At 41.2% G+C, this 14,308-nt stretch overlaps 1 long non-coding RNA gene across 3 annotated transcripts in view; it reads right to left on the bottom strand.

Annotated features, from left to right (window-relative positions):
* The window catches only part of LOC108449596, a 151,994-nt gene that overhangs the window by 115,813 nt on the left and 21,873 nt on the right, over positions 1 to 14,308 (bottom strand). The gene's annotated exons all lie outside the window — the stretch shown is intronic.

Genomic DNA, 14,308 nt, shown 5'->3' with positions numbered 1-14,308 from the left:
CAGATAAGCCCCTAGACAAATATTAGCTAATTATTTTTGCCTAACTCTTGTTCCATCACAAGCGTTGGAAGGGCAAAGGACACTTTTTCCTCCAGCACAATGGATCTGGCAGGACATCATTATCCCGGATAGAAATATCAAGTGAACTTGTAGCATTACAAAGCAAATTCACTGTCAACACATTCTGTTAAGCTGACAAGAGAAATTCTGTGCAGCTACACTGCTCTGACGGTATTAGTCTGTTTAATCTTTTTTGATGGTTGCCTGCAAACATCAGCAGAAAAGGAGAGAGGTCAGCTTGGATCTACAGGAGGAAAGAGAGCTCAAATGCAATCTGTGGCTGTTGAAATGGGTTGTTCTTTGGTTACTTGAAACAAACATTTAAATCTCTGGATAACAAGATTTACCCTGTTTGATAAACACAGGCAGCAGCTTCACCACAGGTGTATTTTTCTCTCCTCTTATTTAACACTCAGTAAAAATGTTGTACACACACACGTGTATGGGCACATGCTCAATTTTGTGCATTTTGAAAGCATGTTTGGCTCACAGGTCACACAAGCTTCTGAGGGAGTTGATTCTTCTTAACTCTCTCTTTTTTTCCTCTTTCCTTCCCTTTTTGATCACGGTTACAGGAGCAGATAGTGACAAATGATACATAAAAGGACAAAGTTGGAGAATTTTTTTTTATTGTCCAGAGCAAGTTAACTTTCTTTCTAACCTCAGCTAACTTAACCTGAATTAAAAATGCTCCTCTTAAAAAGGTTTCCACATAAAAATTAGGCAGGATGCTTTTAAAATAGGGCAAGTTGGTCCAAGTGATGATCTATGGGATACCTGGTCTCCTGCCCATGACCTGGGGTAGTGCCCTGGTGCTCCCCAGCACAGACTGGCTCAGTGCATCACTTCTATCTGCTTCCATAACCAACACGATGTGTCTGCAAAGTGCAAACACTGGGCAGCCCTGAGATGAATAGATGCAGTTTTTCAAGTTGTCAAAATGATGTGAAGGACCCTTGCAAGGAAGAAAGACACAACACTGCCTTTTGTGAGAACATGATCGAGCCTCAAAAAGATCCAGTGCACGAACCATAAACTACTGTTAAATATTATGGAAGAACTGGCATCTCCTTTACTGGAAAAGTTTAGAGTTAGGTCTGGTAATGGAACTATACTCTGATCATTACAGAGGCTTATAATGCTCTAACACTGTTCCTAACCCTGGTAAAGACCAATTGCTATGCTTTTCACACAGTCTTATTTCATTAATAAGTACAGATGCTGCAAACTTGGCTCAGGTAACGGCAGGCAGATTAACGAAAGTACTGCCACACCTCCTGCAGCTTTAAGACCAATGGGAATTGCATTTTGGAGCTGATCTGAACAGAATGTTTAGCCCTCTGTATCGCAAAGAGCATTAAAGAAAGCTAGATTTAGCAGGCTAAATGGAGAGGGCAAAAAAACCATTTTGCTATGTGCAATGGCTTTCCTCATTACAGCATAAAAAATAAATTTTGGAAGACAATTTACTGGCTAAATTAAAAGTCTTTATGCCTCCCTGGTAAGTAAATCTTAAAGGATGCAATACATTCTCCTCATCCAGTGTAGACTGAGAAAATGAGGCAAAGTTGTCACTTACTCAGTGGAGAATTTTTTATCCATTTTTTTATCATCTTGATGTATGGAGTCTTACTTGAAAGACAAAACAGTAGCATGAATAGTCACAAAGAATTTTGACATCCTTTAGAATTGAATTCCTTGAGAAAACAATGCTGGAATTTATGAATTAAGAATTGTGGGGACTGTATGGCTGTAAAACCTAAAGCACTGGGGAGTCTGTTTAGCCACGTGTGTTAACATCCTTCTTGGAAAAACAAGAGAGAAAGAATTTCAGGGCACAGAGTAGCTATGTAACTCCTGTAACACAGGAGTAGCTATGAAATCAAGACCAATATCTACTTAAATCTAATAATCCTGTATGACACACTGAGAGAGAGTCAGTTTGATTTTGTTGAGTTTGAAAGAAATGTACAGTCCTTACAATGTACGGTGTTAGTAGATCCTAATGGCAGAAGAAGACAGAGACCCTCCCTGTGGTTCGTGGCTTGCCCAGCTGGGAATCTAAGAGTGAGCACTGCTAAACCTCTGACCAGCCAGGACAGAGAGGAATTGCAACCAAAACAAGCTCCAAAGTTTGCCTGGTGGGTTTAGGCTGCAGAACCCCAAGTGGGAGCACACCTGGCAAGGACTTGTGAGAAATGTCAACTTCATTGCCCTCTGTGGGTGCAATTATGCAGGCACTGCAGTGTGGATTTGAGTCTAATCTCAAATTTTTACTCTTCTCCTGATCTGTTTGGGTATGTAAGCACACACTCCATGTGGATACAAGCCAAGGTCTAGAGTGCAGTAGAGCAAAAGCCAAGAGGAGAAACTTGGCAGGACTAAACATAGAGGGCAACAGTGCACCAGGAGACCTTGTCCTTGGCTCTCCTCAAGAGCCATAGTGAAGGCTCTGAGCCTAGGCTGGAGGGTCAGAATCAGTAGGTGGAAAGACTGACCAGCAGTGAATTTCACCTATCTAGTGGACACACTGTTTTCTCTTATACTGCAAAAATGTGTGGTCTTGTTGATACAAGCCCTAAGTGCAACATTTAGTGTGGGTTTACCCAGGGCAGATCATGCCTGGCTGACCTGATTGCCTCCAGGGATGAAATGTCTTCTTGCTTTGAAGATGAGAGAGTATTGGATAAAGTATACTTGATTTCACTAAGACTTCTGACTCATTTCCACAGCCCTCTCATCTGGAACCTGAGGATTTATACTCCACCAGAGAGCTGCCTGGACTGTTGATCTCAAAGGCTACCAATCCATGTCTTGATTGGTAGCCATCAACCAGCTGTTGGCCAGTAACAAACAGTATCAGTGACCTAAATAATAAAATAGAATAAATCCTCAGCAATTTTGAAGATGCTAGGAAATTAGGAGAGGTTGACACTCTGAAAGGCAGAGCCTCACTCAAGCTAGTCCTTGATAAACCTGAAGACAAGGATAACAAAAAATGGTGTGAATATCAATGAAGTGTGATGTTCTGCACTTGGCTGGGCCAACCCCAGGCATCCAAACACTGGCTGCTGGGGAGAAGCGTGGTGAAAAGGGCAAGTAGACACCAGCTGAATAGAAACGGATAGGAAGCTCTCCCTGTATATAAGACAAACCAGATCCTGAGCACCAATAGGAGGAGTGTGTCCAGCAGATCAAATTGCAATCCCCCTCTGCACATCTGGAATTCTGTGTCCCACTGTGGATGCTCCCACTCCCAAGTTAGGAGAGATATGCAGAAATTGGAGCTGACCCAGTGTAGAGCTACCAAAATGTCCTGAAGATAGATGACTTTGCATTCAAGAAGCTGGCAGGGAGACCATGAAGAGAATGATGAGCAATAGTCACAAGATGTGGCTGGGAAGGTTCAGTTTGGACATAAGGAAAAGCTTTACTTGGAGGGTAACAGTGGAGGAGGTACCCAGAGATGCTGCAAAATCACCATCCATGGGGATTTTCACAACTTGCCTAGACAAAGCCACAGCTGACAGCAGGTGTTGGCAGTAGTCCTGTATGAGGGAGGCTGGTCCCAATTAGTTCCAATCAGTGTCTCTGTAATTCTGTAAAACCTATCATAACTTCTCATTCATTTCATTCAGCAATAATTACTAATAAAGAAAACCCACTGATTGGTGAGTTTACTTTGCTATTTATAGAAAATATAATTACCATATTTGTTTAGCTTTCTATTGTCTAATGATTGTTTAAGCCATTTATTTTGCTGTTCTGCATACTTCCAGTTCAACTGATATGTGTATATGGCTATATTTAGCAAAGGCTGTGGCTGTATTACAGCCTCATCTATTTGACACGGTTATGTTTCACATGAGGCTCCCATCTTGGTCTTGATGACTCATTGTCATTGAAGATATTTCTGTTCAAATTACTTAAGCCATTTCACATGGTTACATTATGAGCTTTCATGTCTTCTCATAAACCATCATGCACAGCTTTTGTTTTCATATGTATTACAAGTCACACACAGAGTCCCCCTTTGAACAGAAATCTTGTTAGCAGGGAGCAAAACAGGCTACAAAAATATAAAACAGAAGAAATAGAAAGGCAAAGAAACAAACCCACACAATGTCAGTCTGCTGCTATTTCGTGGTGTTTGAGCTCTCTCTCCACAAGGCCTTGTGCCACTGACAATGCTGATGGGAAGTAACTGCTACGCTTCTCCCCTGTGCTCACTTTCCCTCATCATAGGATGAGGTTTCATGTAGAATCTGTTACAAGCATAAAACAGTTGGGGTTCTCTGGGAGGCAAAGAGTAAAAGTCTTTATAAAATGTGAGGCATTGACTTGAGTGCTGAAGCACTTATTAATGACCTGATTCAGATCTGAAGAATCTCTCCAACAAAGGAGGCTCTTCTGCCAGTGAAGCACAATTTGAGACTCATAGCTTGTATACACAGGGAAAATTACCAGCATAATTATGCCAGTATAATTATACTAGTTTAGCTACGCCAGTAAAATTCTCCCTCTATGGACACTGCTGTCCCTCTAAAAAAAAGTACTTCTTTTCTATGAAGCTCATCTCAACATAATTTAAATCAGGACATTTATCTTTAGATAGAAGAGAATGGGAAGTTTGCCTGGCAGGATATAGTGGGACAGCTATACCAGTACAGTTACCCGTTTCTATATAGACAGCTTTCAGTTGTTCACAGGAGTGTGAGATTGTGTCTTCCTGATGAAAGCCGTGGGTTTAAGTGTTTTCACATTGCTTCATCTACTGAAGTCAGAATAAATAATTATAAAAGAGAATCAGCTCAGTAACAGGATCTGATAAGCATATATCTCTGCTCAGCAAATTGCTGTGCTTGCTTCATTAGGACTAACCACCCTGCAGACAAAGAAGCCAAGTCACAGCTTCTAAGGATACAGCACCAGATGGAAGTTCTTATTCAAAAAATATCTCAGGAGATGTCTTGGCATCTGTTACTGAGGAATGTTATGGGTAAAACCTTAAGAACCAGCCCAAAAATGGGGCAAAGAGATGCTGGTGAATCTTTCGTGAGGGACTCACAAAGAAATTCTAGAAGTTCATGGGTTTTAGCTGAGCTGTTGCATCTCAAAAATATGCATTATACAGACCCATAGCCTGATGAAAATCCTTTTACCTGGATCTTCATGAGAAAAGCCTTCAAAGTATTGCCATTAAAGCTTTGGCTCAACTCTTCCCCATAGTTAGTCACAGAGATTCACAGCTGTTTAAAATCAATCATGTTAAGAATTTTATTAGGATTTGGAGATCACTCCTGCAATGCATGAAAGAAATAAGCAGGAAGGACACTGTACCACTGGGCTTTCCCTTGCTGCTTTTGCAGAAACCACACCAATACAAGACTGAAGGTCTCAGAACATCTACCATTCCCTGATTTCATCACTACCGTAAGTGGAACAACTTTGGGCAGGGACTTGTGAAAAATGTCAACTCTATTTGCCATTTGTGTGCACCTGTGCAGGCACCATAGTGTAGATTCGAGGCTAATCTCAAGTTCTGTCTTCTCTGGATAGCACACACTCAGGTATGGACTTCAGCCAAGGTCTAGAGTGCAGTGGAGCAGGAGCCAAGAAGAAGAGCCTGGCAGGACTGAGCAGAGCAGGCAGCAGAGCATCAGGAGACACATTTCCTCAGGTCTTCTCAAGGGCCCCAGTGAGGGCCCTAAGCCTGGGATGCAGCAGGGATAACATCCATCAAAGCAGCAGGGAAAGGAGTAGCCCATGGGATGGAGAATACTTAAAGTTGCTCTTAGATTAATCCTTTGCGTAAGACACAGCCTGTGAGAAATGAAAGAATGAAATCCAAGGCACTGAAAGTGCTACCAAAAACTATCTCCAGCTTTTGTGAAGTAGTATGCTTGGTTTACAGATAAGAGGTTTGCTGGACCTTGCTCAAAGGTCTGGCTGACTAAGAAGGAAACTCTCAGATTAACTGGTCTGAATTTAATATCACACTTTCTTCAGCATTAACAATGTCCCCACGGCACTGACCCACAGCACTGACCATCTGTTTCCCAGAAGATGCCCATGGATGTCAACTCTCAGGACATGCTAAATTCCTTACGGGACGAGGCATCCCTACTCCCTTAGGGTAATTCATGATCCAAAACTGTGTTCAGGATTGCTCAGCCACTAGATGTCCCTGAGTCTACAGGGCAAAGAAGAGAGGATGAGCTCCGGGCCACATCCAAAGAAAAAGCCGGAGAAGAAGCAGCATGGAAGCCTCCGTATTTGTGTGCCAGTTCTCTGCCTGGGTGGAGGTAGCAATGCAATGATTTTCGCTTGCTGACAGACTGCGTAGTTGTGAGTATACCTCAAGGAACATGCTCCTTGCATGTCCTGGCTTGAATTACTGATCTCCAACTTGGGAATATTCACAGAAAAATGGGAAGAAAAATCCTTTTCTCTTAAATCTCTGAAGAGGCAAATCTGACTTCAGTTTCTCCAAAAGAAACTTTTCTAAACTAACCAGCCTCACCATCCTAGCAGACTAACCCAGAGTGGAAGGAAATTCTACATCAAAAGCTCTTATCTACTCTTTCCGTTGGATAGGTCATAAAAGGACAGCAAATGTTCCCTCAAATTTTTTGCCTGTGTTATTTCTGCCTCACTTCTGTACTCACATGCACTCTTCTAACAATATTCTTGTGTTCAGGACATGTGTTTAGCTCATCAGCACTTTGGAGCATGTAAGGTCAAGAGCCATAAAAATAGGTTGTGCAAATCTGATGGGGTCTGCAACAAATGCCAGGCTCTGACCTGACTGCAGAGGTAGAAATCAATAGATGAGGAATGTGTTTGAGTGGCTGCAGGAATCTTTTATCTTTTGCCTGGCAAACAACCACTTTGGCTTGTGAATACAGGACGTGTACCATCACACAAGTCCTGGGGACATACAAACACACAAACTTAGAGGGAAAAAATAAAAAGTCTTCTTTTTATTCCTGTGAAACACAAACACTGTGTGATGGACCCAACTCCACAGAGCTAGGCTGGCAAACTGTGCTAGTGCAGAGACTGAACAGCTACAGCACCCAGGCACAACTATGGATGTCAGCTTGGAAATGCCCTTTCGAAGAGCTTAATTTTTAGAAGACAAAAGACAGATGTGTCAAACTGGGCAACTATGGAAGGAAAGCTACATAAATCACACTTTTGACAAGCTTACCCATGAGATCTCTATCTCAATCCCATTTTACTTTCCTAATCCCAGCTCACTTATAAGCAAGTAAGGCAGAAGCCAGTGGGTCTGATCTGAAAACAATGATGCACTGCATCTGCAAACAGGAGTTCTCTGGTGGCATTAGGACCAACACAATATTTCATAGAAAGCTTTACATCTTTGTAAGAAAAGCTGGTATATAAAGAGCTGGTACATTAAAGGATACTTCTAATAGTATATCTTATTACTCATCACTGACTCAGTTTGATAATGTAAAGTCAGTGAGAGAAGTTGCCAGCATTCCTTTGTGTTATAATCATTAAAGAGCAACCGCCAGCGTTCCCACACTTTCAACTTCTGCAAAATTATTGCTCTTTGCCCTTTACCACATCTGTGTTTGCATAACCAAGTGGTGTACAGCTTGTCAACACCTCTTTATGTTTTACCTTCCTCCCTTCAGGGCTTTGTTTATGTGTCATCAGAGCAAATCCACTTCTGAGGAATAGAACCTCCTTTCCATAGTATACAAAAGGGATCGATAATTGCCATATTAATTCTCAAGCATGAGCTCTGAAGGAATGAAAAAGACCTGTACAATGAAATCCAATTTTAGGAGAAACGGTTTGGCTAATTGCCTCACACCCTGCAGTGCGGGGGTTCCTTTTTGGTTATGTTCAATGTCAAGTGAAACCACCCAGTATGCAGGCGAGCAGAATACCAGTGCTTAACCTCTGGCCAGGGTCATTGCGAGTCCAACACCAGTTACATCACCTCTGGTAGCACGTGTTGCAGTGCCCATGGGCTCAGGTCACAGCATGTAGGAATGTGCCAGAAGATCTGCTTGTCCGAAGATTTGGGCCGTGTCTGTCTTTGGTAGAATTTGGGTGCTTAGAGCCATGTTCATCACCTCCTTTGCACCCAAGTCCTTGTACTCTTCTTTCCTGTTGACATCTGTCAAAAACTCCCTGCTCTCTGCCTTGCTTACATCCTCTGAATCACTTCACTTCTCCCCGAGTAGGTGCAGAGGTTACAATGAATTTAGGACATCTATGAAAACAGCCTCTAGGTCCAAAAGGATGGCCTGTTCCAGTATTCAGGACCGTGTGATATTGAAGGTGGTGAAAAATCTATTCAGCCTCTTGTGCTCAGAGTTGTGCTCAACATTTTCTCTTACGAGGAACAGTCAGGTTTGCTTTACTAAGCATCTAAATTGTTGCAGCTCCGAGGCAGACAATGAGGCTCTGACATGCTACCTCAGAGAGGCTGGGTTTATTAGATGTGCTCAGACTATGCCTAATACTGACAGCATCAAAACAACATTTGCTATTATGACTCCTGCATACATCAGGACGTTAAAGACCAGACTCCAGAGCCTGTCCAGGCATATACCTTTGCCTGCTGTTTCCCAGAACCTAGCCAGATGTCCACTCAGTGTCTTTCAGAAATGAATCACACCTATAAATGTTCAGTAAACTCTCTGTATTGGCAATGAAGAGCAATATGCTCCTCTGTTGAGTACCTAAATTGCCCACTGTCCATTTGGGGAATCCTAGGTGCCCAGCTTAGGTGGCATGAGTCGCCCTGATGGATCAGGTAACTGCTGCCATTATCATACTTAATTTAATGTCCATGCTAAAGTGGTTTGAACATGGATTTTTGTCCCTTATTCAAATTGTAGCAACTTGTCCAAGCACTGAAGCTTCTGCATTCAGTTCTTGGTAAGTAAATATGTGAAAGCTGGGATGGTTTCCTTGAACCTCAAACTCTGAAATCCCTTTTAGGGAAAACTTCCCTCGACAGCTAAACTACAGCTGCTGTAGTTTACCTGCTTCAACAGCAGGCAGACATTTTCTGGTCTTGATTTCTAAATGCTATTCCACCTCCTCTCTAAATTTCCTTTTTTGATGTTACATAGGATATTTGCATAAAACTGAGGAACTCAGCCAAATACTTCTCCTACCACTTCAAAGCTACTGACCTCCAAGAAGCTGGACTGGTGTAAATGAGGGAAGAATCTGACGCAATAGGGTAGTTCAGTGTAATTATATATCCACTGTCCAATACCACCAGGTAGCTGCAGTTGTGTCTGGCCAAGCCCAAGGTAAGTTTGGAGTCAGCACCACTGTCAGACATCTTCTGGATCACAGCTGATTCATGCCCTTCTAGTTAGAAACACAGCCAGGACGTGCTTTCATCTGTCTACAGCGGACTCCAGTAGGTATTTCGTAAAGACGGAGTTTAGACAATATTTTAATACAAAGGAAGTCACACTATGTTTCTTACACTTTTGCATCCAAGCTGTGGGGAATCCTACTTACTGTTTGATTTATGATATTACCAAAGGTTGTAGTCAAGCTGGGAGGTAAAGTAAATGCAGAAAACACGGGATTTACAGAACAAAACTGCCCAAAAGCGGCGGTTATGTTCTGTAAATTAGGAAAACCCCTCTGTTCAGTAATCAGGAGAATAGGCAAGTGAGTGAAGCATTTGTGTTTCTCCACATTCCTTAAAACTGGTCATCCTGGTTGATGTCTCGAAGTTGTCACATGAGCAGCATTTTGAGTTTTTGAAACAGGAGAGGCTAGTTGGACTAACCCTCATTTTAGTAAATGCCCAGATCACTGCACCATAGGTAGCCCTGACATGTGGGCTGAGTCTGAAATGCTGAGTACTTCAGGTATTTTGTGGAAGAAACCAAATTGAATGCAAAATTCCTTTAGCTGGGCAACAATGACAGCATTTCACAGGACTGTACCGTTTGGGTGTACAGCACTCCTTGGGCTCCATTGCTGTGCCCCCAACAATCGGTTGTTAATTCTGATCTGTGAGCATAATCAGATTGATCTTAACTTATCTGACTCATACTATATTAGTGCTCAATTCATCAGTGCATTTCAATATGCATAATAATACTAATAATAGATCCAGACTTAAATTTGAAATAGATCTTAGTTTATGATACAGACTGCATGGCAGAAGACCAAATGTGAAAACAGGGACTGAATAAGCCATCCTTGACAAAAATTAAAATCCAAATTTTGAAATCACATATTCAGGAATAGCAGGTTTGGGGATAGGGATATTACTGACTCACATTCTGATACAGAACATACATTCTGATCTGCATTTATTTTAAATTAAATTGAAAATTTAATTCCATAAAATTCCATGCATGAGGAAATGGACCAAGCCTGTAAGTTTGGTGCTGTGGACTAATCCATAAGGCTTGGTTCTCTGTGATTTTTTTAAGCTACAATAAACATTGTTGACTCCAAAATCTTCTCATGGACTGTGAGCCTGGAAACTCAGAATTGTGGCCAATTTTTCACTGTGCCTGGATTGCTTGGATTGATCTCTGAAGCTTTGGGTCAGAGACATTTTTGGCCAATAGCTCTTTACCACGGTTGCAGATCTGACCACACCGTATATCGGTGCTTGAATGTGTTCAAATTTCATAAATAAACTGCAGTTAGGATGAACTCATATTCTTTGGCAGTTAATAGATGTTAAATTACTGCAACCTGCTGTTTTGCTGTTAATGGTTGATTCCAATAAATAGATGAACCTATTAATTAACTTCAAATAAATTATTTCACTTTTCCATAGCTTCTTTGTATTTTACCAGTCTCCCTACATCCTCTTATTTCAGGATGTGGCCTTGATGTGCCACAGCATATATAATTCATAGAGGCACCATCAGGTGTACTACAGCAAAATAAGAATCTGGGGAAAGCAGAGCTTCCACTTTGATGACATGTAATTATTTCAGATAGCAAACTGCTGCAGGCAAAGTCTGATATACTTCCATTAACCATGGGCAGGCATACCCCTTCTTGAGGGAAGTCTAGTGGCTGGAGGAGTGGACTAACTTTGGCTTTGAGCTCTCTCCTGACAATGAACTCATACAACCCTTTTGAATTTACTCTGATAATTGTAAATGAATGGCAGAGAATTACTAAGTCATCTTTCAGGGACCATTAGCAGGCTTGACTCATTGACATCAGTATTGCCTGTAAGGTTTTAGAATATCACAAGCTGTTTAAGGAACATATAACAGCAATAGGGATGTGAGGGAGCAGAAGGAGTAGCACTGCTCCACAAAGGATGAGCTGGGAGCTGACATTGGCACAGGTTGTGCTCTCATCCACAGCTCTTGCTGCTCATAGTAACAGACTATCCTGAAGTCTCAAAATTAGGTATGTTCTTTGTCAATCTGAATTTCTACCTGTTGGCAGCCGATGGCCATTTTTTCTCATGACAAAAATTGCCTCTTCTTGAAGTTTCTTTTTGAACTTTTTGTTGTTCTCATCCCTGGTTTGTTTTGTGTTTTGCTGTTGCTTTTGTTTTGGGGTAGGGTTTTTGTGCGTTTGTGGTTTTTTAAATTAAGAACAATGGTATCAGTTCCTTTTTATCACTACTCAAAATGCCTTATCTGCTCTGTGGCATTTGCTCATTTTACAGCCACATCACAGCAGTTACACCTAATTAGCCCATGATTGACTAGCGCACGCTATTTTGTTCTCTGTCCTTTTCAATAGATGCAAACACAGTGTATAATGGAAATTGTTGTGATTATTCACTAAGCACATGACCTTGAAGCTCATGTAGTTACATACATCCATTTCTATTAGCTCACTCCTCAAAATTCTTCCTTGCCTTCCTTATTCTGATCCTCTGCTGTATTGATGATGCCTCTCAGCTTTGTGTCAACAGCTAATTTAATTTACGTGTTCTTCCTGTTTATGTAAAGGTCACTAATGAAAAATTAGGCAATGTGTGTCAAGAGGAATCCCTGATGTTTTGTATTAGTACCCTCTTCTCACAGGGTCAGTTGATAAATTCATAGAAAAATTGAGGTTAGGAGAGACTTCTAGAGGTCCATTAGTCCCTTGTTCAAAGCAGCACTGATATCAAAGCTAGATCAGGTTGCTCAACCCATTAAATCCCTTTTCGAGATGTCAACAGTTGTTCAATTTCTGTCTAATTTCTTGGGAAATCCTGAATCTTTGAAGTTCCCTTTTTTTTTTTGGTCATCTTTTCTATATTAAAACCAGTTCTCATTTGGCAGTATATTTAGATGTTTACCAAAATACAACAATCATAGGTCCGTGCTGCTTAATTTCTCTGGAAGTGAAATATTTTTATTGACTTCCCTTTTGCTACTAATTCTGAATATCTAAAATGGGGCTTTGGCCTGTCCAGTGATATGGAGGTTTCTTTCATATTTTCATTTTCTCTAGGCATTATAAGAATTCAAGAAATGGAAAGATGGGTCTTTGAGATCTCAAACTACTCTAATTTCTTCCCTCAATCCAGTCATGTGACACAAAACTGCAATTTCCATTTCTATATTAATAATTATTCTCTCTCCTTCCTACAAATGCTACAGTCATACAACCTGTCCTTAAATGAAATTTCCTGTTGCCGCACAGAAGACGAGGTTTCCCATTCTTGAGATTCTTTGTAAGTCAGCTGGAACCTACTAGGAACCTAACACCCATGTACAAGTGTTAGCCAAATACATAATTTCTCAAACTTCCCTGAAGTTCAATGTTTTGGCAGAATATCAAGTACCTATTTCAGGATTACAGGATCATTTCAGAGAAAATATCCACACTGGAAAAAAGAACAAAAAAGAGCCTTTCTGACCACTATCCAACAGAGTCAATGGATAATAAAGTTTGTAGTTTGGACTGTGCTTCCTGCTGACCACTGCAGCCTTTGCCAGTGTATCAGGCCAGTTCTTCCACTAGTGTAAACCTCCACAGCAGATGAAATTCATGCCTATCAGCAGCCAAGCAAAAGTGCCACTAAATGCAGGCCAAACTGTAATTGCTGTGTACTGCTAGTGAGAGTTCAGACAGCTTGAAAGAACAGAAATGAGACCAGAAGACTTTCATCTTTATGTCACTGATGCAACTAAATGTAGAATAGATCAGTGATGATCAAAGTCTTTTGAAGATGCTTCATAAGAAACTGGTGGTGCAAGTTGCACTGTTTTACTTGAAGATATGAGGGCAAAGTTACAGTGGCAGAACCTGGTCAGATTTAATCCTACTTGGTGACATCAGGAGTAGGGTTTTTTTAAGATAAAGATCATAAACTACGTGCAAAGTAGGAGTAATAATGTGTATTAAATGGAATGAGAACATGACTTTCTCCTCTTAGATGTGTAGCCCAAATTTTTAAGAAATGTAGTTTGAACTTGACATCAAACGTAGATTTTATGGGTCATTCATGAAACTCACGTTTACTAGTATTATCCTTATTGATGTTAGAATTCTGCTTTTGGTGGTCCAATGCCAGCCTTTTGGATGTCCATTTTTCTAAGAGCTGCAGAGTGGATCACAATCCCTTGGAGCCACCGGAGCCACCAGAGCCAGCAGAGGTGGTTAAAGCCCAAATTCCACTGCAATACCAATTTAGAAGGAGCCGAGAACTGAGAGAAACAGGAATTTTGACTCTGCCATAGGGCTGGGGCAGAGCAGAAATATCTCCCAGCACAGAAGTAGGAGGTAAGCTCGTTCCTACTTGCTGAATCATCTGCTTGCTTAATGCCAAAACCAGGCAGGCAGACAAAGCACTACAAAAATGGTAGAAAGTAATATGGAAAAAAACTACTACAAATGTGATGAAAATTACTGGAAACTGGGTGCAATCACAGACATGGAGGCAATGGAGCATTTGATCAGACAGTATTTTTGCCTAAATAGCAATCACCCAGGAAACAGAATTAGCTTACTGTTTTCTACACAGCTAGAGGTGCCTATGCACCAGCACGCACAAAACGGGATCCATGAATGCCTTTAGCCATCAGGCAGGAGTGAAAGAGCATTCGAACACTGGGTCTTGGGGTAAGAAAACAGGTACAACGTCAAACTATGTCAAACATTTCTTCAATGGATATTTTGTTCTAAATCAAAGCATACTGCCAACTAATAAGGTAAACACAATATAGTTCAGTTAGGAAGTAGGTTAAAGCAGCTGTTCATTTACTTTCTCAGTGTCAGGAACAGGAACTCGGCAAGTTCCTTGAACTCG

This window comes from Corvus brachyrhynchos, unplaced genomic scaffold (genome assembly GCF_000691975.1).
Source record: "Corvus brachyrhynchos isolate BGI_N302 unplaced genomic scaffold, ASM69197v1 scaffold28, whole genome shotgun sequence".
NCBI lineage: Eukaryota > Metazoa > Chordata > Aves > Passeriformes > Corvidae > Corvus > Corvus brachyrhynchos.
The sequence above is the reverse complement of the archived record's forward strand: the minus strand, read 5'-3'. Positions and strand labels throughout refer to the sequence as shown.